The 22390-nt window shown below is 36.2% G+C and overlaps 1 pseudogene; it reads right to left on the bottom strand.

The window, feature by feature from the left end:
- LOC139196838 (sugar transport protein 1-like) overlaps positions 1-20808 on the bottom strand; it is a 28396-nt pseudogene extending 7588 nt beyond the window's left edge.
- Between the last annotated feature and the right edge of the window lie 1582 nt (positions 20809-22390).

Below are 22390 nucleotides of genomic sequence, written 5' to 3'. Positions count from 1 at the left end.
TTCGCTCTTCTATACCTTTCACCATTTTCATCGGTCCTATCCTTGTATAAGGCTTTACAACATTCCTTCTTAGCCTTCACCTTTGTTTGTACCTCCTCATTCCACCACCAAGATTCCTTTTGGTGTGGGGCAAAACCTTTGGACTCTCCTAATACCTCTTTTGCTACTTTTCGAATACAACTAGCCATGGAATCCCACATTTGGCTAGCTTCCCTCTCTCTATCCCACACACACTGGGTGATTACTTTCTCTTTGAAAATGACTTGTTTTTCTTCTTTTAGATTCCACCATCTAGTCCTTGGGCACTTCCAAGTTTTGTTCTTTTGTCTCACTCTTTTGATATGTACATCCATCACCAACAAGCGATGTTGATTAGCCACGCTCTCTCCTGGTATAACTTTGCAATCCTTACAAGTTATACGATCTCCTTTCCTCATTAGGAGAAAATCTATTTGTGTTTTTGACGACCCACTCTTGTAGGTGATCACATGTTCTTCTCTCTTCTTAAAGAAGGTGTTGGCTAAGAAGAGATCATATGCCATTGCAAAATCCAAGATAGCTTCCCCATCCTCGTTTCTCTCCCCAAAACCATGGCCACCATGGAAACCTCCATAGTTGCCTGTCTCCCTGCCCACGTGTCCATTTAAATCTCCTCCTATAAATAACTTCTCCGTCTGAGCAATTCCTTGCACCAAGTCTCCAAGGTCTTCCCAAAATTTCTCCTTCGAACTCTAAACTTAAAATAAATAAAGTATTTATAATTCATAATTGTGTAATGTACAATATGTACACAAAACCGAGGAGTAGTCGACTGACAATAAACATCCATATGTGTTGAGCACCAGCATTCACAAGGACACAAATCAAAAAGAGAATACCATCCAAAAACTTTGTACACCTCCCACCAAACTTTCTAGTTATAGTTGATGCGTAAAGACATGAAACCAGAGCAACTATATACAGTGACGATGTGAAGAGCGTCAACTTCTTGCTGTCGAACTTGTAGTATTGATCATCGGAAGGCGTAACCGTAGATTCCTTACATTAAACTGCTGGAAAAAGACATTTTTGAGAAAGAATGCATCGATGTCACACTAACTGCATAATAATCAATGTTAAATGATTGAAGTAAAACAAAATCGAAATTATATGCGATAATATCTATTGCCAAATAACGATATATTTATGGTGCATTTAGACTTAAGGACCTATGTAAGATTACTTGTTCATTATAACCGGGATGTTTTTATAAATCTAATTTTACTCCCTAAATTTAAAACTCATTATCACATCATATTAAATACCCCTGCCTAGTGGCGGATCCACAGAGGGACTTGGGAGTTCCCAGGACCCCTTGAAGACGTTTGAATGGTTGCTTGAAATTTTCCAGGGACCCCTCGTACTCGGACGAACTCTGTACAGTTGCAACAATGGCGTCATGATGGGGAAGAAGACCACACAGAGGAAGAAAGAAAATTTGCCCCTTGGCCCAAAACGCACGTTTGGCCAAATGATTAAAAGTTGTTTTTTTTTTAAGTTTCAACAACGGCAAAACGCTGCCGTTTTCTTCCATTTTTTTTTCATTCCCTGGGCGCGTTTGGTACGCGGCACGGGACGGAACAGGGTGGAACGAGGCGTTCCGTCCCGCGTTTGGTACGCCTAAAATGAGTGGGACGAGGCGTTCCACGGGACAAGTTTTTCATGATTTTTGGTTCCACCTCCCACCCCTGGAACGGGTTGTTCCACGTCCGTGGGACAGAAAACTTTAACATTTTAGGACAAAAATGCCCCTTGTCTTTTTCAAAATTTACAGCATCAAAATCAAATAACAAACCCTAAAAACTATTTCTCTTCTTCTCAGCCGCTGTGAACACCTTTGCAACCTCCCTCCTCATCTTCTTCCGTGTAGCCTCTTCACCTCTGCATCTCCCCTTCGTAACCTTCCTCCTCGTCTTCTTCCGTGTAGCATCTTCACCTCTGCATCTCCCATTCGCAACCTTTATCCTCGTCCTCTTCCGTGTAGCAGCTCTACATCTCCCATTCGCAACTCTTCCGTGTAGCAGCTTTCCCTATCTCTCTCTCCTAGGGCTTCCGATTCTTGATTTGAATTGAAAATATGTCGTTGAGGCCGAACGCGAGGGCGGAGGTCAGCCAGAACAGGTACAAGGTGGCTGTGGACGCGGAGGAGGGGCGGCGTCGGAGGGAGGACAACATGGTGGAGATCAGGAAGAACCGTCGAGAAGAGAGCCTCCAGAAGAAGCGCCGCGAGGGGCTTCAACCTCAGCAGTTGTCCTCCAGTCTTCACTCCTCCGGTCTGGATAAGAAGATGAAACCTAATGTTTGATTTTTGGCTGATTTGGGGGTTTGATTGAATTGATTTGTAGGGTTTGTTAAATTGGGATTTTACTGATTAAGATGAATGTACGCTCTTGGTCACTTTGTGTTTTATTGGATTTGGATTGATTAATTGGTTACTGTGTTTATCAAATACATTCAATTTTAATTCAGGCGTTTAGCAAAAGTAATTCGGATTTTCAAATTTAACAAAAAAACCAATTTAAATAAGCAGAATTTTTGTTCACTGGATGCGGGAGAACTCGCTTACCAGGTGCGGTGATGGTGGAGATGGCGGGTTGTGGTGGGTGAGAGAATAGAAGGGGTGGCGATGAGTGTTGGGTTTGGAGGGTGAGAGAAGAGAGTGGAACGAAGAAGAAGCAGCAGTGGCGATGTTCTGTGCGTAAGAAGGGTTTTGGGTATTTTAGTTATTTTAATCTTTTGGTTCCGTTCCGTCCATGTGTTACCAAACGCAAGATGGAACAACCGTCCTGTTCCGTCCCGCGCGTACCAAACATAACACAGAACATCCGTTCCGTCCCGTTCCGTCCCGTCCCGTCCCGTCCCGTCCGCGTACCAAACGTTACCTAAGGTCTCCGTAACTCTTCCTGAATCCCCATACCTTACCATCCCTTCCCCCATCCAAAACCTAAAACCCCTAATTTTCACATATCCAATCCTCAATTTCCCTATTCTCATAATCCTAAAATCCCACCCAATCTCATATTTTAATTTTACTCCAATATCATATCTCAATTTTTTTTTAAATCTCCACACCACCACCATTTGGTTCAAAATTCAAATAAGATTTTTTGGTATTCTAATCTAATCTCAACTAAATTATATTATATATTGATGGAGATTTTATAATCTATTATTGATATGATTATTGATATGTTTTATTTTTGTATACTCATTTAATTATTGGAATTTTGTTTATTGATTAATTGGTATATGATGTTGTGTTTTTTTATTGATATATAGTGTATAGATAAGAAATATGGAAAGATTTTTCAAGGCAAAACCAATAGCAGGATCTATTTGTTTGGGTAGTTCAAAATCAAGACAAAATGAGTGTGATATTAATTTGAATAATCTTGAGAGAGACCTTGGAAAAAGAATTTGAATGAAGGATTATCCTCCTAATATTCAAGTTGAGGTTCAAAGAGCATATTTGCAAATGGAACATTTTTAGACTATGAAACTTCATCGTAGATGCTTGAATTAGATTTTATAGCTTGTAATGTTGTTTTACATATGATTCATCAATAAAATGTACTATAATTTAACTTTTAAATGTTATTTTAATCTATAATTTTTTTTACCTTTGTTATTGGGGACCCCCGAGTTTAAAATTCTGGATCCGCCACTGCCCCTGCCCACTTTTATTATTTCCAAATTTTCTTTCTAAAATTCTTAATTTAGTCATCAGGCCTTAAAAATTTTGATTTCCACAAATCAAATTTAGCAATTTAAAATGGAAGATTTTTAAAACATTTTGCTAATGAGAATTAACCTGTACATAAAAATTTTAAATGCAAGATTTTTTTAAAACATTTTGAAAGTGATCTTTACATACAATGTCTTCTCTCTGGAGAGTGACTGCTCTTGAGTCATTTGGTGGGAAAGACAACAAAACGTCTTCTCCCTAGATATTGATTGATCTTGAGTCATTTGGTATGAAAGACACCAAAGTAAGTATGCAGGTGCTCAATAGAGACCGAGTCCACTAAAATGCAAACAACCAGGAGTTCTCATACTTATACCATTTGAGAACTCACTAGTTGGGATAATGCAAAGTAGTCCTTTGAAATGAGGCATCATAGTTTTTTTTTGTGGTTAGGTCCTTAATCTTTGACTATGTTAAAGACATTCCATTAGAGTGTGTCCACGAAATAGTTGGGGTTAAGCTACTTAATCATGTACGCATATGAATGCACAACAAAGGATCTTTAACTTTCAAACCATTGAGGAGAATACTCTATGATGTTATTAAGAATCTCTGGCTAGAGTATGAATATGATTTAGAAAGTATGTTCCAAACCACTTTCAAGGTAATAATATAGACAAGAGAATCACATTGGATAGTAGACATGAATAAACTATCACCCAAACAATGTAATCAAGAGTATTGATTTAGAGAAAGAACGTAGTGCATTGTAATCCCAAATTGAATAGGTTCTTCAACCTTTTCTGCTTAGCTTGGGAGCCATGACATACTGCTAGTTGTCATTCATGGTTTGTGGAAGCCCTGATGATTAACAATCGCTATGGGAGAATTGAAAGTAAGTTTCAATTCACAATCGATAATCAAGAGTTCTAATTGCCCATTGTCTCTCTAAAAAGAACCTAATGTATTGCACACCAAAGGTAATGCTTGAAGAATATAACAAAGTTAAGTAAGAACAATTAAATGGTTTAATTGTTTATGGCTAGGATTATATTAATATGTTAATTAATCAAACGAATAAATTCACTTTAGACCTTGAGTTAGTGTTGTGCCGTAAGGTCCATGGGATTTGAATAGTTAGGCCCATTAACTTAAGTTGTATAACAGCATAACAACAAAATTCAAGAAGCCCAAAAAACCAAAGGCTTTGGGATGGCTAGCCATACAACGAAGGAAATGAGAATTTCATTTATGCCACTTGCATGCAAGTGGGTACATAAAGATCTTTTAGCCCTTTCCCTTACTAAGAGGTTTTCCATGAGGAAAGAAAAGAGCACACAACTCTCTCTTCTCACTCTATGAGGCATGCTACATGGGAGAAGAACACAAGCATCTTCTTCCTCCAATGTCACTAATCTTGTTCCTCAATCATCCTTGGTGTCGAAAGTTAAAGGTCTTCTACTTTAATGGCTTTTGGAGAATCCATTCAATTAAGCTTCCAAATTCAAGGAGCAAAGTGATGAAGATGAAGGCTATGGAGTCCAACTCAAGGAGAGGAATGAAATGAAGGATGATTTTGTGAAAACATGTTCATTTAAGCAACATCATATAGCATGCAATTAACAATTAAAGGCGGAATCATGCTTGCAGGCACTCAAAAACAAAACATTACCCATGAAATTCAAAGCCTAGTAGATTGGTGAACCAAGACTCAACTCAAATCAAAGTGAGTTGAGAAATATATACCTTTGTAGATTCCTCTTTGCATAAGCAAAGGCTAATCACCCAAAGAGAGGGCCTTCATTCCTTGCATCTAAAATCTATGGATTTGGATGGAAGAATAGGTTTCTCCAAGTTCTCAAAATTGAGAACCTCTAAGTATCTTCACCAAGGTTAGATTGGAGAAGAAATGAGTGACCTTGGAGTGGTAGGATTGCTAGATACACCCTCCAAGGGGGCCGGCCTCCTAGAGAGAAAAGGAGAGACATGTTCTCTCCAATTTTCTCCAAAAGAACCCTTTATGAATTTTAGGCTATAAAGTTTTTTATATAGTCACTTCTTTAAATGACTTAAGAACCAAAAACCCTAATTCAACACACATGCCCGGCCACATAAGGGATTTGGGCTTTTGGGCCTTTGTGAATCTTTATTCATTAAATTGTCATACAACTTAAGTCAATGGGCTTGACGTTCGAAGCCCATTGGGCCTTAACGAACTTATTCGTTTGATTAATTAACATATTAATTAATCCTTGCCATAAATAATTAAACCATTTAATTATTCTTACTCATCTCCATTGTTTCTTCAATCTCCACCTTACACGGTGTACGATCCATTAGGTTCCTTTTAGCGAGGCAGTGGGCGATTAAAACTCTTTCAAATCGATTGTGAATTGAAACTTACTTTCAATTCTCCCTTTAGTGTTTATACACGTTTAGGGCTTCCACAAACCAAGAGTGACACCTAGCAGCATATCATGGTTACCCAAGCTAATCAGAAGAGGTAGAGAACCTATTCAGTTCAGGATTACAAATGCAATACGGTCTTTCTCTAATACAATACTCTTGACCACATTGTTTGGTTTGATAGTTTATTCATGTCTACTATCCAATGTGATTCGTGTGCTTATATGATTACCTTGAATGTGATTTGGAACGACTTTCCTAAATCTCATTCATACTCTGGCCAGAGATTCTAAATCATATCATAGAGTATTCTCCCCCAAACGGTTTGAAGGTTAGAGATCCCTTGTTGCGCATTCACTTGCCTCCATAGCTAAGTGGCTTAACCTCAACGATGCCGTGGACACCCGCGGATGTGGTGACTTTGACATAATCAAAGATCAAGGACTTAACCACAAGACAACTGTGATGCCTCAGGTCAAAGGACTACTTTGCATTATCCCAACCATGAGTTCTCATATGACATGAATATGAGAACTCTTCGTTGATCGTGTTCAGTGAACTCATTCTCTATTGAGCACCTACGTACTTGTCTTGATGTCACACACACCAATGACTCGAGACTAGTCACTCTCCCTGAGAGAAGACACAGCACGTACTGATCTTAACGGACTGTCAATGCCCAATTGACAATCCTATGATCAGGAACGTTTAGGATGTATCTACGAAAGAATGGTCTCATGAATCTAACTTCTTTAGATCGCATTCTCCCAATCACATATTCCTTGGACTTATCGTTTAAGCATATAACATTTATATGAGACAACTCAAACAATAATCTTTGCCCTTGATATTAAACTAGATTAGTTTAACATGTGAAATGTCCATAAAGTATCATCATATGATTGGTTTTAGGGCACATTTCCAACAATCTCCCACTTGTACTAGAGCCAATCAGCTTGGTCATCAGTGATGATACCTCTTTTGTAGTCATTTCATAAATGGCTTAATAGTAGGCCTAGACAATGGATATCTATATGTTATCCATAGAAGCAACCTTGAGAATAACGACGTCACCATTATACATGATTCTCAATCATGTGGTTCAGTCTCTCATTTGAGTTCGGACCTTGATGAGACCTTGATTCCCTAGCTTGAGCTATTGCCCCATTAGAGTCATAGTGTCAGTACACTAGATACACTTTCTGGTTGGAACCGAATAGAGAGTTCATAAATGAACTTTCCCATCCAAACAACAATGTTGTAAGCTTCTATATGGCAATATATTTTGCATTCATAATGGAACATACTAAAGTCATTACTTTTAATCTTTCCATCCAAATATATCTTTAGTCATAATAAAGAGATATCCGATTATCTCTTCATTCATAATGAAGAAACATCCAATGATCGATTAGATTCATAATCTAATACATTTACGCTTCCTTTACGTTACTCTAATTCTTCCTCATTCTTTAAGGAATCTATCCTTTAGTATTTCTTAAATACTTAAGGACTCACTTGACAGTTGCCATGGTTCTGATCCTGGGCTTGCACTGATATCGTCTTGTACCGTTCTAGGTACAACTTATATCAATGTTTTTCATACAATATGAAATACATAAATCACCTTTATGCGTATGCATAAAGGATTCTATTTACGCATTATTTCTTTGGGAGTCAAAGAGTACGTTCTCTTTGAGAAGAGCAACTTCTTAGTCTCACTAGAGTTGTCATTCTAATTGAAGTTTATCATCATATGAGAAACTTCCTAGCATCTATTGTCTATTATTAGGGATTGATATAATCCAATTATATCATGAAATATATCATTATATATTTCCATCCCATGTATATAGACTATATCTCCCATATACATTCTATCTTCATATAATGTTTTAAAGTCATAACTTTAACGAAGAAGTATTCTTTTCATTTCCAAAATTAATATATCATATATATTTAAATTTTAGGAACATGATTAACTCCCATATACATTCTATCTTCATATAATGTTTTAAAGTCATAACTTTAATGAAGAAGTATTCTGTTCATTTCCAAAATTAATATATCATATATATTTAAATTTTCGGAACATGATTAACTCCCATATACATTCTATCTTCATATAATGTTTTAAAGTCATAACTTTAATGAAGAAGTATTCTTTTCATTTCCAAAATTAATATATCATATATATTTTAAATTTTAGGAACATGATTAACTCCCACTAACCTTTTGTAAACCTAGTAAACAAAAGATTCATTTACATCTTTATGAGAAATCAAACGATTTGATCCTTTTCTCATAAGATGCTTATAGCTCCCACTAGCTTGGTTAGATTCATGATGGATGGATCTCTACAACTTACATGTCTTGTGATTCATAGTTTTAGACATATATTATTAAGACTATCTTAATAATGGTTTCGGAAACCCATATTATGTCCAAACATTGAATCACCATTTAGTTGTAGCTAGCAATCTTCGAAATAATTGAAACCAAGACTATCTCAAAGATGGTTTCTTCAAAGTCAACCATTCTCTTTGATTGTAGTCACCTTAAGCTACCAATTAGCTTATGAAGGTTTCATTATTTCGGGTCAAATGGTACTTTACCATTTCCTTGAGTATATATCATATATATACACTCAATGTAGTCATAAGGATTTCCATTCTTATTTCTTTCGAATTAAGAGGTGTAACTCTATGACATAGTCATAAAGTTCAAACCATTCAACTGAGACGGTTTATAAATCCTTCTCGACTACCTTGGAGCTTTTGGTATAGGAACTAGGTTGTTTATATTTGTTGATTACTTTCTTGTCTCTCAAAGAACCCATTCTTTGAGTTCTATCTCTTGTTCATTTGCTTTTAGGCAAATCACATTGTAGGATTACAATGAACTACCCAACAAAACAACATTTGTTAGTTGGTTTATAGAAGCGATATCCAAAAGTTAATTTAAGGATATCCCACAAGATTGTTATCAAACAAATATTGCTTATTACCACACAACCCCAAATCTTAACATGCTTAAGATTTGTCTTTCTTTCCAACTACATCTTATGGAGTCATGAAATTTTTTTGGAAGATCTTCTAATTGACAATCATATTGTTTTAGAAGTATATATCCTATATATGGGTAATAGATAACATCTAACGAACTAAATCTTATTCGAGTTCATTCTTCTCCTTAATGGAGAAATTTATTATCTTATGATGCTTCTTTCCTTGATATCTTTCAAGGAGACTCATCTAAAGTGTTTCTTTTCATTGGATCAAATCTAAGGAGGTAAATACTTTAGACGTCTTACTCATCAACTTACATTTCTTGAATTCTTTGAAAACTTTTGCAAAGTATTCGGACTTGTGTTTATTCAAAATAAACTATAGTCCAACCGAGAGTGATCTTCGGTGAATGTCATACAACATGAGTAGTATTATGTTTGTGGACAAGTGCCACTAACATCTAAGTGAATTAACCTCAACAACTTTGTGATTCTTTCTTCTTTTCAAAAGAATAAAGATTCGAACATTTCGCCTCTATACAATTTTAACAAGAAGGTATTGGATCCGGATCTAACGATCCAAAGCATCCATCTATGACCAACTCGTAATTTATGTTTTAGAGGTATCACAACTTTAGTTGGGATTAGTCACTACTTTGCAACCTTTTGGGTTTTAAGCATCATTATATTCTAAACAGTTAACACTACCGTATCATCTCTACTATAGAGACAATCAATTAGATTACTATAATCCAATCATTGATTAATAAAGAACAATGTTTTGTCAAACAAAACATTCATCCATCTCTACTATAGTGACGGAATTATATTCCTTAAAATTGGAATGTAAAGACAATCTTTGGTTTTTCAATTTCTTTGGTAGTTCATATGAGGAAGTAAGTACTATCTGCCTTCGCAGAGATCTATATTTTATTCACGTTCCGAATGTGAAGTACCTTTTCTTCTCTCATATATCTTCTACTTCTCATTAGTCACACCTTTACAACGATTGTAAAACATAGTCACTAATACGGAATCAAGCATTCAAGTAGAAGAACCAACTGTTTTGAACAATTCAAGAACAATTTACAACACCTTCGAAAGGTGTGTTCTTGACACTTGCAAGGCATTTCTTGCAAATACCCTTTCCAATGTCCATCCTTTCATAAAGAAAGTTTGTTCCCTTGGAGTTATTTTTATCTTCTTTATTTGACTTTCACCTTTGACTACATTAGTCATGGTCCCTAAACTCCCACTATCTCTCTTGAAACTTATTTCAATTGTGTTATACACATCAAACATTTTGGGGAGTATGTGTTTATTGTTCACCATACAGTTTACAATAAACTTAGTGAACCATTAGGATAGGGACATAAAGGTGAAATCCTTGCCTAGTTTCCGTCTCGTTAAGTGGTTTATCACTTCAACACTCAATGATTCAAAATCATCATAAGTCCATGTTGATGGACTATTTTTGTCAACCAACCATTATGTTCTAAACATAATTACAAACTTTCAAGAGTTGTACAAGGCAACTCTCATTTCTTCATACAACAATTTGTAAGTGAAGAATCATGGCACATTAAGTGTCCATGCCTTTGTGCTTTCTTCTAAAGTTCCTTGTTCATGTAACAAAGAAACAAGCACTAATGTTTGCATTGATTTAAGGGTTGTTCAAAGCAACTCTTATTTCTTCATACAACAAATTGTAATTGAAGAATTATGACATTTAAAGGTGTTGTCCTCTTTATGATAGACTTTATCTAACATGTTCTTCCAATGATACATTATCAATAGGAAGATCGTGAGGATGAGACTACTTAGGTACATTTACAAGCCATTTAAAGACAATCTATGGTTTTGTAGTACCATGTCCGGAAACTAAACTTTTGGCTTTTATTTGTCAAGTGTGGGATGGCGTTTGCAAATATAATGGTAAGTAAATACATAACGAATATAAATTGATTGATTTTAAGCCATTTGATTCGGGTCTTTAAATCAAATAGCACCACCCACTATTTTTGGCAAATTCCATATCCCTCATTGGAATTCGAGAGTTTTGGATGAAACTCTTAGTAGGGTATGGGAGACTCACTACTACCAAGCCCACCTCACAATGATATGATGTTGGCTAGCATTAATAATAATGAGAGAGTACGCTTACTCATTTGCATCACTTGCAAGTACCCATCTTACTTGGCCTCTAGAGAATGTCACCTCACAATGATATGATGTTGGCTCCATTGCACTTAGTTAAGTCATTCCCACCATGCTTAGTTTGTGAAGGGGTTCAAGAATAGCCTCACAATGATATAATGTTGGCCATCCTCGTTGCCTACACTCACCTCATCAAGTATGTATATAGACTCCTCCTAAGTATAAGCATGCACTTTGCACTCCCCCATGATAGGGTGAAGGCGGTGTACAAGTCATAAACGATTGGAGCCTACCACGGTGGAAGGCCACGAAAGAGTGTTCAAAGCACTCTCACGCTTGTCAACTTAATAATGGTTTGGTTGAGGGTTTTAGGTCTCATCACATATAAACATACATTTTAATCTTATTAAAACAATTTTGGTCCTATTACAACTATTGGTCCATTTGATTGTTTTAGTTGTATATAATACTCCCACTATGCTTATAAAACGGTTTTTAAAGCAAGTGTATATCATACTACTAACATAAGGTTTGCATTCATTGATGGACTATATAGTTGCCTTAGGGCCTTAGGATGATTATGAACCTTTTAATTAGATCCAACACGAGCCTTGTGTTGAATCTCGGTCTAGGGATGGTGATTGATTTTAGTTACGCGTTTAATCACATTAAGGTGTGTTGTCTTAGGGGCGTTGGACCCAACTACTTCATTTTCATGCATATCAAATAAAGCAAGAAAGAAGTACTTCAAAGTAAAGGTGAGCTTATGCTCATTACAACATTTGCATAAATCAAATTACTTTAAAGTAAAGAAGAGCTTATGCTCTTTTACAACATTTGATCAAATCAAATTACAACCAAAATCTAATCTACACATTCCCATGGTTCAAACAAATTTGAAACGGCCTTTCACATAGCTCAATTATCGTAGGCTTAGGTTCATAATCACCTTTTAATTAATTAACACTTTAACTAATTAAATTGAATGCAACATTTTCATTTGGTTTTTGTATCCATAAGATTGATTTAAATGGAGTTAAATGAAATGAAAATCCAATTCTCATTTAAAGAGACAAAACAATTTTGTTCTCTACTTAATTTGGGCCAATATGCAATTACCACAACCTTTGGGCTATATTGCAAAAACATAAACTTTTGGAGTCACTTTGTAAAAACACAAAAGTCCACTACTTCATGTAATTACAACTAGAACCCAAAATTTAAACAATGCAAAAGCTTCATTAAAGGAGCAAAACAATTTGTCCTTTAGCGTTTTTGGACCTAAACACAAAAACGTAAACTTTTGGGCCAAAGTGCAAATACACAAAAGTATCAAAACTTTATGTAATTGCATAAAAGCCCCAAAAGTACTCCCACTTGAGGGAGGGCCGGTTTTAGGAGAGAGGGAGGGAAAAATTGAAGCCACAAAATTTGGAAATTTTTTCAACTAAGTCATAAAGCCTTGCAAGTTGAAATTGGTTGGTGGGAACATGTGTGTAAGAAAGAAAAACAATTATGTACATAAATTAAACACTCTTACAACATTTCCATCACCTTTTCAAATAAATGTTTTTGATGATGGAAAAGTCACACCAACCAACTTAAAACAAAGACTTTATGAAATTAACCAAAACTTTGAATCAAAACATCAAACTTTTTGTTCTTGGCTAAATTGTCAAGAACAATGAAGAACATTCATGAAAAACCCATAAGAGCTCCATGAACATTTTTCATCCAAAGAAATCCCAAAACCACTCAAAACTTAAGGGAAATAACATATAACCAAACTAGGGTACATAGGGGTTCCAAAAGTTACTTGAAAACACTTTTAACAAGTCAAACAAGAACCCAAAAATCCACCCTTTGGATTTGGCCGAAAATTCCCAAAAGCATGGCACCAAATTTTAGCTCCAATATTCATGCTCATATGAACTACATCTACAACATTTGAGATGGCAATTTTCTAACAAAATTTACATTCAAAGAAACAAGAATAAAGCTTGTAACATATTACAACTTTTAAATCACAAACTATGAACCACAAAACCCAAAAGGATTCACCAACTACTAGACCTAGGCTCAGATACCACTTGAAGGATGATTTTGTGAAAACATGTTCATTTGAGCAACATCATATAGCATGCAATTAACAATTAAAGGCGGAATCATGCTTGCATGCACTCAAAAACAAAACATTACCCATGAAATTCAAAGCCTAGTAGATTGGTGAACCAAGACTCAACTCAAATCAAAGTGAGTTGAGAAATATATACCTTTGTAGATTCCTCTTTGCATAAGCAAAGGCTAATCACCCAAAGAGAGGGCCTTCATTCCTTGCATCTAAAATCTATGGATTTGGATGGAAGAATAGGTTTCTCCAAGTTCCCAAAATTGAGAACCTCTAAGTATCTTCACCAAGGTTAGATTGGAGAAGAAATGAGTGACCTTGGAGTGGTAGGATTGCTAGATACACCCTCCAAGGGGGCCGGCCTCCTAGAGAGAAAAGGAGAGACATGTTCTCTCCAATTTTCTCCAAAAGAACCCTTTATGAATTTTAGGCTATAAAGTTCTTTATATAGTCACCTCTTTAAATGACTTAAGAACCAAAAATCCTAATTCAACACACATGCCCGGCCACATAAGGGATTTGGGCTTTTGGGCCTTTGTGAATCTTTATTCATTAAATTGTCATACAACTTAAGTCAATGGGCTTGACGTTCGAAGCCCATTGGGCCTTAAGGTCCAAAACTATCCCGAGGTCTTTAACGAACTTATTCGTTTGATTAATTAACATATTAATTAATCCTTGCCATAAATAATTAAACCATTTAATTATTCTTACTCATCTCCATTGTTTCTTCAATCTCCACCTTACACGGTGTACGATCCATTAGGTTCCTTTTAGCGAGGCAGTGGGCGACTAAAACTCTTTCAAATCGATTGTGAATTGAAACTTACTTTCAATTCTCCCTTTAGTGTTTATACACGTTTAGGGCTTCCACAAACCAAGAGTGACACCTAGCAGCATATCATGGTTACCCAAGCTAATCAGAAGAGGTAGATAACCTATTCAGTTCAGGATTACAAATGCAATACGGTCTTTCTCTAATACAATACTCTTGACCACATTGTTTGGTTTGATAGTTTATTCATGTCTACTATCCAATGTGATTCGTGTGCTTATATGATTACCTTGAATGTGATTTGGAACGACTTTCCTAAATCTCATTCATACTCTGGCCAGAGATTCTAAATCATATCATAGAGTATTCTCCCCCAAACGGTTTGAAGGTTAGAGATCCCTTGTTGCGCATTCACTTGCCTCCATAGCTAAGTGGCTTAACCCCAACGATGCCGTGGACACCCGCGGATGGGGTGACTTTGACATAATCAAAGATCAAGGACTTAACCACAAAACAACTGTGATGCCTCAGGTCAAATGACTACTTTGCATTATCCCAACCATGAGTTCTCATATGACATGAATATGAGAACTCTTCGTTGATCATGTTCAGTGAACTCATTCTCTATTGAGCACCTACGTACTTGTCTTGATGTCACACACATCAATGACTCGAGACTAGTCACTCTCCTTGAGAGAAGACACAGCACGTACTGATCTTAACGGACTGTCAATGCCCAATTGGCAATCCTATGATCAGGAACGTTTAGGATGTGTCTACGAAAGAATGGTCTCATGAATCTAACTTCTTTAGATCGCATTCTCCCAATCACATATTCCTTGGACTTATTGTTTAAGCATATAACATTTATATGAGACGACTCAAACAATAATCTTTGCCCTTGATATTAAACTAGATTAGTTTAACATGTGAAATGTCCATAAAGTATCATCATATGATTGGTTTTAGGGCACATTTCCAACATGGAAGTCCTTACTTTGGGTGATTATCCTTTGCAAAGCATAGAGGATCTTTAATGGTATAAAGATTTCTTAACTCACTTTGTGATTTAGAATTGGGTCTTTGGTCACAACTACTAGACTTTGAATGTCTTGGTTAAGTTTTATTTTTTAATGCATACAAGCATGCTTTCACCATTTAATTGTTAAATGCAAGCACATATGTTGCTCCATGAACTTAGTGTATTCAAAAGTTATCCTTCATCCTATTGCACTGTGGGCATGTTGGAAGGGTTGGGCCTCCTCTCGTTGCCTTGCTAAAGCTAACCTCTGCTCACCTCGAGCTTGCATAGATGGGGACTGGGTTGCAGCATCTAGGATCTCAAATTAGGCTACAAAGACTGCAACTGCTGCTATCTTTGCCTAAGCTTGTTGGGGTGTTACGGTGATAATTACAATGCTCCATAGTGGCTGTAAGGATCCTCCAGTCATCAAGTTCAATCACGAGGAGCGACGGCGTGGGCCACGTTAGGGTCTCCATTCTTCGATCCATGTCCAAGTACATAAGGTGTATCGTGTTGGAAATGTGCCCTAAAGCCAATCATATGATGATACTTTATGAACATTTCATATGTTAAACTAATCTAGTTTAATATAAAGGGCTAATATTATTGTTTAAAGCCATCTCATATAAATGTTATATGCTTAAACGATAAGTCCAAGGAATATGTAATTGGGAGAATGTGATCTAAAAAAGTCAGATTCATGAGACCATTCTCTTTCGTATACATATCCTAAACGTTCCTGATCATAGGACACCCCAAGGCCCATATTTTGATAATTAATTATATATATATATATATATATTATTAATTAATTATCAATTAATTAGTACACCCCAAAGCCCAACCCTAAGGATGAGCCCAATTTAGTCTCCAAGGCCTATCACTCCAATCACTTTCTATAAGGGGCAAAGCCATATAAAGTGAGGAAACTTTTTGGGAATGGGCAATGTGGGACAATGAAATTTCTACTCAGAATTTCCAACATGTTTTACAATCGTTGTAAAAGTGTGGCTAATAAGAAGTAGAAGATTAATGAGAGAAGAGAAATTACTTCACATTCGGAACGTGAATAAAATATTAATCTCTACGAAAGCAGATAGTACTTACTTCCTCATATGAACTACCAAAGAAATGGGAAAAACAAAGATTGTCTTTACATTCCAATTTGAAAAAGGAACTTAATTCCATCACTATAATTTTAAGAGATGGAAGAATGTTTTGTTTGACAAAACATTGTTCTTTATTAATGAATGATTAGATTATTGTAATTTGATTGATTGTCTCTATAGTAGAGATGTTGTGGTAATGTTAACTGTTTAGAATATAACAATACTTAAAACCCAAAAGGTTGCAAGGTAGTGATTAATCCCACTAAGTTGTGACACCTCTAAAACATAAATTACAAGTTGGTCATAGATGGATGCTTTGGATTATTAGATCCGGATCCAATGCCTTCTTATTAAAATTGTATAGAGGTGAAATGTTCGAATCTTTATTCTTTTGAAAAGAAGAAAGAATCACAAAGTTGTTGAGGTTAATTCACTTAGATGTTAGTGGCAATTGTCCACAACATAATACTACTCATGTTGTATGACATTCACCGAAGATCGCTCTCGGTTGGACTATCATTTATTTTGAATAAACACAAGCCCGAATACTTTGCAAAAGGTTTCAAAGAATTCAAGAATGTAAGTTAATGAGTAAAACGTCTAAAGTATTTACCTCCTTAGATTTGATCCAAGGAAAATTAACACTTTAGAAGAGTTTCCTTGAAAGATATCAAGGAAAGTAGCATCATAAGATAATGGATTTCTCCATTGGGAGAAGAACAAACTCGAATAAGATGTAGTTCATTGGATGTTATCAATTACCCATATATAGGATATATATACTTCTAAGACAATATGATTGTCAATTAGAAGATCTTCCAAAATTTTCATGACTCCATAGGATGTAGTTGGAAAGAAAGACAAGTCTTAATCATGTTAAGATTTGGGGTTGTGTGCTAATAAGAAATATTTGCTTGAGAACAATCTTGTGGGATATCCTTAAATTAACCTTTGGATATCACTTCTATAAACCAACTAACAAATGTTATTTGTTGGGCAGTTCATTGTAATCCTACAATAGGATTTGCCAAAGACAAAGCAAATGAACGAGAGATAGAACTCAAAGAATGGGTTCTTTGAGAGACAAGATGATAATCAACAAATATAACAACCTACTTCCTACACCATTAGCTGCAAGGTAGTCGAGAAGGATCTATAAATCATTAGTTGAATGGTTTGAACTTTATGACTATGTCATAGAGTTACACTTCTTAATTCCAAAGAAATAAGAATGAAAATCCTTATGACTACATTGAGTGTATATATGACATATACTCAACGGAAATGGTATAGTACCATTTTGAAGGAAAAATTTGTCCTAGCTAAGAACATATAAGAACATTTGAACACAAGCAAACTAATAACACTTTAAAGTAGGCATGCATTAAAAAACAATTCTAAAACCCATGACTTTCAAAGCCTAGTGAATGGTGAACCAAAAGACTCTTTAACAAATTAAAGAGAAGAGAGAGTTTGATTTTTATTACCCTTGAAGCTCATCCTTGTTTACACAAGAGATTCACCCAAGTGCAGGGCCTTTAAGTCACCTCCTTTGCTCCTTGGATGGTTGCTCATTTGCTTGTCCTTTGCTCCTTCAAGATTTGAGGAGAGGAACTCCAAGAACACCAAAAGTTTGGTGTCTTAAAGTCTCAACGCCAAGGATGAGGTGTGAACATGAAAATGATGACTTAAAGGAAGGAAGATTGCTAGCTATTTTTCTCTAAGTGTGGCCAGCCTCTTTGGAAGACAAAGAGAGAAATTTTTTTTCTCTTTTGCCTCAAAGAAAACCCTTGATGTGGTAAATCTATAAAGTTCCTTTTATAGCACCTCACATTTGAGTGGCAAACTTGCAATTATGCCAAGTTCACTACCACTCACCCTATGGCCAGACATCCTTTAGTTATTGGCCTATTTACCCATTTTGTTTTAATTGTCATACAACTTAAACATAATGGACCTTGTGGACCAAAACCCTTTTGGGCCCCGAGACCCGAAACTAACTTGAAAGCCCAATACGAAACTTTCATATAATTAATTAACTAATTAATTAATCTTGACCATTCTCAATTCAACCATTTAATTACTTATCCATCTCATCTATATTTCTTCACTTTCATCCTTACTTGATGTACGATCCATTAGGTTCCAATTAGCAAGGTAGTGGGTGATTGTTACTCTTAACAATCAATTGTGAATTGAAACTTCATTTCAATTCTCCCTTTGATGAAGATTAGTGTTTGCTAATCGTCAGGGCTTCCACAAACCATGAGTGACACTTAGCATTATGTCGTGGCTACCCAAGCTAAGTAGTAGTGGTTGGAGAACCTATCCGGTTACAATTACAATGCAATACGGTCCTTCTTTAATACAATACTCTTAATGACATTGTTTGAGTGATAGTGTGTTTCATGTCTACTATCCAATGTGATAGTTCTCTGTATGATTCAATTGAGTATGATTTGGAACAAACTTGCTAAGTCATATTCGTATGCTTTTGCCAAAGACTCCCGAATCTTATCTCAGAGTATTCTCCCTCCACCATGGAAGGTTAGAGATCCCTTGTTATGCATTCATATGCCTACATGACTAGATAGCTTGACCCCAATAATGTCATGGACACTCTCGATGGAATGCCTTTTACATGATCAAAGATCAAGGACCTAACCATTAGACATCTATAATGCCTCAGGTCAAGTGACTACTTTGCATATTGCAACTTACGAGTTCTTATATGACATGTATGTTCGAATTCTATTTTATCGTAAATCAATGTACTCGATTACCATTTTGAGCACCTATGTGTTTGTCTTAGTGTCCAACATTAAATGACTTGAGACTAATCATACTCACGCTTGAGTTAACATGACACATACTAACCTTTGAAGATTGTCAATGCTCAATTGGCAATCCTATGGCTAGGAACATTTTAGGAATGAATATAAGAGAAAGGTCTCATTAATCTAACTTACTTAGATCACTTCTCTCTTAGATTAAATACATTCCTTGGATTCCCTTATTGCTTAAACATATAATACAATAAATAGTGATTAACAATAAGCCTTGCCCTTCATTAAACATATAATAGTTTAACACAATAAGTATTCCAAAAGCTATTACATCAAATGAGTGGCTTTTTGGGCATATTGCCAACAATCTCCCACTTGCACTCAAAGCCACCTTCCCATGCATCTAGTACCCATCTTTTCCATATAGCGATCAAGTTGGATTTGAGGCATTGGCTTCGTCAGTGGATCTACTATGTTATCGGCTGAGGCAATATTGAGGATGTTGACTTTCCTCTTGGTAGCATATCTTCTAATGATGTTAAAGCGTTTGTCAAAATGCTTGTTCTTTTGATGAGCTCTGGGTTCCTTGGCTTGAGCTATCACCCCACTATTATCACAGTACAAAGTTACTGGTGATGTAATGGTTAGAACCACTTCAAGTTCAGTAATGAACTTCTTCATCGATAAAGCTTCTTTGCTGGCTTCAGCTGCAGCAACATATTAAGCCTCCATCATGGAATTAGCAATTACATCTTCTTTCTTGCTTTTCCAGCTGACAACCTAACCATTCAGACTGAACACATATCCAGAGTTGGAACTTCTATCATCGACGTTAGATTGGAAATCTGCGTCTGTATAAGCTTCAACTCACAACTATGTCACTCCTTCATAAATGAGGAACATGTCCTTAGTTCTTCTTAAGTACTTAAGGATCGTCTTGACAGTTGCCCAGTGTTCTGATTCTGGGTTAGATTGATATCGACTAGTAATACTCACAACATATGCAATATCAGACCTTGTGTATATCATGGCATACATGAGACTTCCTATGATGGAAGCATAAGGAATAGCACTCATCTGTCGTATTTCTTCAGGAATCTTAGGTCTCATGGACTTAGAAAGGTGAATTCCATGTCTCATAGGAAGAAAACCTTTCTTAGATTATTTCACCTGGAACCTACTTAGCACCTTATCTATGTACATAGATTGGGATAATCCAATTAATTTTCTAGATCTATCACGATAGAGCTTTATCCTAAGTACATAAGATTCATCTCCCAAATCTTTCATGTGGAAGGTTTTGGACAACGACACTTTTACAGAAAAAAGTATTGCAGTGTCATTCTCGAATAGTAATATGTCATCTACATATAACACTAGGAATACAACTGCATCCCCAGCGACCTTTTGATAAACATAATTGTCGTATTCGTTTTGAGTAAAACCAAGGGATTTGATTTTAGTGTCAAAACAAATGTTCCAGCTCCTGGAGGCTTGCTTAAGTCCATAAATGGACCTCTAAAGCTTGCATACCTTAGTCTTTTCAGAATTGGACACGAAACTTTCAAGTTGAGTCATATAGAGCTCTTCCTCTGGGTAGCGATTCAAAAAGGCCATTTTCACATCCATTTGCCATATCTTATAATCATGGTACGCAGCTATAGCAAGTAAAATCCGAATGGACTTAATCATGGTTACAGGAGAGAAGGTTTTTTCATAATCAATCCTTTCTCATTACCTGTAACCCTAGGGTGCTAGTCTAGCCTTATAAGTTTCCACGTTCCCATCAGTGTCTATCTTCCTCTTGAAGATCTATTTGTTTCCAATAGGTATTATACCTTCTGAAGGGTCTACAAGAGTCCAAACCTGATTTTGATACATGGAATCCATCTCAGATTTCATTACGTCTTGTCATGACTTTGAATCAATGTCGGATATAGCTTTAGTGTAGTATCTAGGGTCCTCCTTTGTGTCATTGTTACCAAGAAGGCGCAATTCCCCAAAGTCATTATCCAAGCCATACCTCTTAGTTAGCTTGCTGACTAGTTCAGATCTACGTGGAGCTAGGGGGTTCAGGTACAGGGTTGTCAACTTGTCGAGTACTTGTTTATGGTTCATCATGAAGGATGATTTTGTGAAAACATGTTCATTTGAATAACATCTATAACATGCATTTAACAATTAAAAGGGGAATCATGCTTGCATGCATTCAAAAACAAAACATTAACCATGAAATTCAAAGCCTAGTAGATTGGTGAACCAAGACTCAACTCAAATCAAAGTGAGTTGAGAAATATATACCTTTGTAGATTCCTCTTTGCATAAGCAAAGGCTAATCACCCAAAGAGAGGGCCTTCATTCCTTGCTTATTAGATCTATGGATTTGGATGGATGAAATGGTTCTCCAAGTTCTCAAAATAGAGAACCTCTAAGTCTCCACACCAAGGTAAGATTGATGAAGAAATGAGTGACCTTGGAGTAGTGGGATTGCTAGATACACCCTCCAAGGGGGCCGGCCTCTTTAGAGAGAAAATGAGAGCTTTGTGTTCTCTCTAATTTCCTAAAAGAAACCCTTAATGAATTTTGGCTATAAAGTCATATTTATACCTTAATTCATTGAAGTGGCAAACTTGTAAATAAGTCCAAAACCCACTCCATCTCTAAATGGCCGGCCTTAAGGGTTTCATTGGGCTTTTAAGGCCTTTTTGAATTATTAGTCATTAAGTTGTCATACAACTTAAGTCAATGGGCTTGACGTTCGAAGCCCATTTGGCCTTGAGGCCCATAACTAAACCCGTGGTCTTTAACGAACTTATTCGTTTGATTAATTAACATATTAATTAATCCTTGTCATAAATAATTAAACCATTTAATTATTCTTACTCATCTTCATTGTTTCTTCAATCAACACCTTACACGGTGTACGATCCATTAGGTTCCTTTTAGCGAGGCAGTGGGCGATTAGAACTCTTCCAAATCGATTGTGAATTGAAACTTACTTTCAATTCTCCCTTTAGTGATTCCACAAACCAAGAGTGACACCTAGCAGCATATCATGGTTACCCAAGCTAATCAGAAGAGGTAGAGAACCTATTCAGTTTAGGATTACAAATGCAATACGGTCTTTCTCTAATACAATACTCTTGACCACATTGTTTGGTTTGATAGTTTATTCATGTCTACTATCCAATGTAATTCATGTGCTCATATGATTACCTTGAATGTGATTTGGAACGACTTTCCTAAATCTCATTCATACTCTGGCCATAGATTC

Source organism: Malus domestica, chromosome 06, assembly GCF_042453785.1.
Source record: "Malus domestica chromosome 06, GDT2T_hap1".
Taxonomy (NCBI): Eukaryota; Viridiplantae; Streptophyta; class Magnoliopsida; order Rosales; family Rosaceae; genus Malus; species Malus domestica.
The sequence above is the reverse complement of the archived record's forward strand: the minus strand, read 5'-3'. Positions and strand labels throughout refer to the sequence as shown.